General features: G+C 38.4%; 1 non-coding gene across 1 annotated transcript; it reads right to left on the reverse strand.

Annotated features, from left to right (window-relative positions):
* Positions 1-1,194: 1,194 nt before the first annotated feature.
* Positions 1,195-1,276, reverse strand: trnas-aga (transfer RNA serine (anticodon AGA)). The gene has a single exon. It is a non-coding gene; the product is annotated as a tRNA-Ser (tRNA).
* Positions 1,277-4,713: the final 3,437 nt, after the last annotated feature.

Genomic DNA, 4,713 nt, shown 5'->3' on the forward strand with positions numbered 1-4,713 from the left:
ACGTCAGAATCACCCAATCTGTGAGTCAATATTGACCACACGTAAGAATTTTCCACCGGAAATATTGAACAGGTTTAATATTTACGATTGTCAGCTCTGACTGTTTCGCTGTCAGATCCAGTAAGGAAAAATCACTCTTAGCACACTCCACACCACAGGAAAATCATTCAGGATCAACTTTTGGGAGATCCGATAATTGGGCTTTAGCTGGCTTTGGCCTGATTTTTAGTGTTCACCGAGTTTGTGGTAAGGATTTAGGGATTTATTTAAGGATTTATCGTAAATATTGAACAGGTTTAACAATGATGTTTTCCAAGAAAATTGGGTTTTTGATGGCTTTGGCTCTTAATTGGCCCGATTTTTAGTGTTCACCAAGATGTGGTAAGGATTTAGGGATTTATTTAAGGATTTTTCGTAAATATCGAAGTGGTTTAATAATGATGTTTTCCAAGAAAATTGGGGAGGAAAATGATTTTTAACATCCTCAACACCACAGGATAATCGTACAGGATCATTGTCACTGACGTCTAGTAATTGGACCTTCGATGTTTGATCATAAGGGGTGAATCGGACTAAAAATCGTTGTGATTTTCAGCATTCACATAATTGTTATCGTAAACACCAAACAGGTATACTATTTGCGATTGTTGGCCTGCTTGTAGTAAAAATAACTCAACACACCACATGATAATCAGGATCATCCGCACATCTGCTTATCGGGCCTGAGCTGACTTGACTATTAAGGGAAGTCAAACGGCTCAAATGTGTCCGATTGTCAACATGATCCATCTGGAAGCATTCCGCCTAGCTGCTAGCTAGCATTGTTAGCATGCGTCTTAGCGTGTTGTTGGCACATAATGTGCAAAAGTTTTTGTCCACCTGTAACTTGGCTGTTCCAATGAATGTTTCAGAGGATGCTAAGGAAGATGCAAACACACTGTTTGTATGTGTACTGACAGTAATCAGATTACTTTAATCTGATTACAAGTGTAATCAGTCAATGAGTTCCGCCCAAAAGTTGGCAGACGGGCAGGGAGTTGTTCAGTGGAAGTGGGGGAAGTGTTTTGCATCGTTTTATATGGTCGGATTGTCTTGTATTGTCTTTTTTTCTATCTTTTATGATCTTGTTGCTGCTACATCCTTCCTTCTTTTGATACTGCTGTAGCATAACAAGTAATCAAAATATTGATTTTGCGTTGTTGGCAGGATTCGAACCTGCGCGGGGAGACCCCAATGGATTTCTAATCCATCGCCTTAACCGCTCGGCCACAACAACCTGACTGCAATTTGTCCATTTGCTTCTATTCTTACAAGTTCGAGTGCATGACCGCCGTAATGGTGATGTAATCATGTTTGTCCCGCCACACTTTCTTGCCTGCTGACAGCGTGCTAGCTAACTTTCCCCTTGAGATAGACACACAAACTATTTACCTGGCGCGCGCACACGCACGCACGCACGCACCTGCTCTCAAGCATCAGCCCTGTCAAGGCCGAGCTTGTAGTAAATCTGGACTGACAGCACAGACACACATTTGTGTGTATCCAGTGTTTGGTGTCCCACATGCGCTGTGCCGGCAACTACGTCTCTTCATCTTCATCACCAACTGCATATCTATATGTTACTGCTAGATATTGTCTTGTATTGAATTTTATCAGCCATATTGGGCTTGTATCGAGTTGACGCTGCTATTTCTTGTATTGTTTCATTTTAAAGGGATACTTAACTCATTGAACAATTTTCAGCAGTGAAAAGTTAATATTTTGTCCAGAATTAATTTGATAACTTACTTATTTTTCATGCACAATTAGTACCTTTAAAAAGTAATTTTTCTACTTGCTGTCGACTGATGATGACATCACCTGTACTGAGGAAGTAGGTAATGGCCAATCATGGCTCACCTGTTTTCTGGGTTTGGTCAGTAAACTGAGCCATGATTGGCCGTTACCTACTTCCTCAGCACAGGTGATGTCATCATCAGTCAACAGCAAGTAGAAAAATTACTTTTAAAGGTACTAAATGGACATGAAAAATAATACCACATTAGTTATAGACTAAATATTAACTTTTTACTGCTGAAAATGGCTCAATCAGCTTGTATCTTGACTGTATTATCTACTGCTGTTGCAGTTTGTCTGGTATCGTCTTAATGCGTTTTAATAATGCTGCAAATGGGCGAGTATCGTCATGACGGTGCTAAGTATCGTCTTGTATCGTCTTAATGGTGCTGTATATTAGGGCTGGGTATTGCCGCCAACCTCACGATACGATATGTATTAGGATACAGTGGTCACGATACTATACGTATCGCGATACGTATCCCAATACTTGATCTTCATATCGATTCTGACACCTGCGTATCGATATTGTATTGTAATGAGGCCCGCAACAATATATTGCCGACCGTATCGATTTCTTGAGCACACCCCTACTGTATATCATCTTTTATCATCTTGTAATGTCCGGTATCAACTTTAATCAGATTGATATTGATTTATCTCAGATTTTGTTTTTGCCTTTTGTTTTCATACTCTCTAAATAAGTATCCTTTTGACTCATTTGCAGCACCAGGTGGCCATTAGTGGTCTCGCTCTAGAATAGTTTACATCCTATTTGACCTTTAAAAAAAATAAATAAAAAAAAAATAAAGGACGCGTTCTACTTACTGCCATTTTGGCCAGTATGGTGAAAAAAAAAAATCACCACCTGGATCTTATCTTATTGCTGCTGCATTTTGTCTGCTCTTGTCTTGTAACATCTTGCATCAGCATTGACTTGTATCAACTTCATGCTGCTTTCTGTGGTTGCGAGAAAATGAAGCGTTATGATTCACATTTCACTTTCCTCAACTCGAAGCCTTCCAAATGGCTTCCAAACCACGTGCAGAGTGTCTCCAAACTTTTTATGTGCCCGTTAACTGGCTGGGTGGGCCGACGGTGGCGTCTGCGTCCAAACACGCTTTGATTGACAGCTCACACTGATTAGTCTCTTCCTCTGTGGTTTTATCTGAAGCTTCCACTTTTATTTCCAGCATGTGACCCGTCACCATTTTGTTGTCCGTTGACTGACTGGAAAAACAACGGCGGCAACAGTTGCTGCAGGACAAACAACGTTACTGTCCTGCCACGCACACACATGGCCGGGTGGGCTGACAGAAACACCGAGGGTCACATGACACACTCATCATGACCCAATCTGCTTTATTGCCAAGAATGTGTGTAAACAATCAAGAAAGTCGAGTCTAGACCTCCACCAAGGAAAAGTAGCGGTTGTTGTAGTTGTTGTTTTGTTTCCCGCCATGTCGTGGCTCTCACACAAAATTATTGTCTTGTGTCGTCTTGTATCGACTTGCAGTTGCCATGTATCGCCTTGTTTCATACTTGTATCAGCTTGGGGCTGCAATATTATAGAATTTGTGGTTTTCTGTATGTCTTGTATCATCTTTGTGGTGTGTATTATCAACCTGTATCATATAGTATCATCATTATGGTGAAGGGGATCGACTTGGATCATCGTTATGGGGCAGGGTATCAACCTGTCTCATCTTGTATCATCTTTATGGTGCAGAATATTGACTTGTATCATTTTGTATCATCTCGTATCATCCGTTTTAATGGCGTAGTGCATCTACTTGCATTACTTTGCGTAATTTTTATGTTGCAGGGCATGAACCGGTATCGTCTTGTATCATCTTTATGGTGTAAGATATTGACTTGTATCATCCTGTATAATCGTTATGGTACAGGTGTCTACTTGTATCATTTTTTTAATCGTCTTTATTATGAAGGTAGGATATCAACCTGTATCATTGTTATGGTGCAGTATATTGACATCTCGTATCATCCATCTTGCTGGCACAGTGCATCTACTTGCATTATTTTGGATCATTTTTATTTTGCAGGGCATGTACCGGTATTGTCTTGTATCATTTTTATGGTACAAGATATCGACTTGTATCATCTTGTATCTTAATATATAATCGTTATGGTACCGGTATCGAATTGCATCATTTTTTAAATCATCTTTCTAGTTTAGGATATCAACCTGTATCATCCTATATCATCTTTATAGTGCAGTATATTGACTTGTATCATTTTGTATTATCTTTTATCATCTTTATGGTGCTGGCTATCAACCTGTATCATCTTGTATTATTTTTATGGTGCAGAATATTGACTATCATCTCGTATCATCCATCTTGTTGGCGCAGTGCATCTACTTGCATTAGTTTTTGTAATTTTTATGATTCAGGACATGAACCGGTATTGTCTTGTATCATCTTTTATGGTGCAAGATATCGACTTGTATCATATTGTATAGTCATACGATATCATACCGGTATCTAATTGCATTATTTTTTAAATAATCTTTAGAGTGTAGGAAATCAACCTGTATCATCTTTATGGTGCAGTATATTGACTTGTATCATTTTGTATCATCTTGTATCATCTTTATGGTGCAGGCTATGTATTAAGGCTGCTCGATTATGAAGAAAATATTTATCATGATTAATTTGGTAATTATTGAAATCACGATTAGGACGATCATTTTTCTTTCTTTTATTTTTGGTGCAAAACAAAAAAAATGGTCAATTAAACGTAAAAAATATGAAGACAAATCAATTTCTTTGACACACTGTAATTATGCGAGTTTTTTTTTTGATCAAACAAGATTTATTAAAATAGTTATTTTAAAATTAAAAAAATGTACAAATA

This window comes from Festucalex cinctus, chromosome 7, assembly GCF_051991245.1.
Source record: "Festucalex cinctus isolate MCC-2025b chromosome 7, RoL_Fcin_1.0, whole genome shotgun sequence".
Classification (NCBI taxonomy): domain Eukaryota; kingdom Metazoa; phylum Chordata; class Actinopteri; order Syngnathiformes; family Syngnathidae; genus Festucalex; species Festucalex cinctus.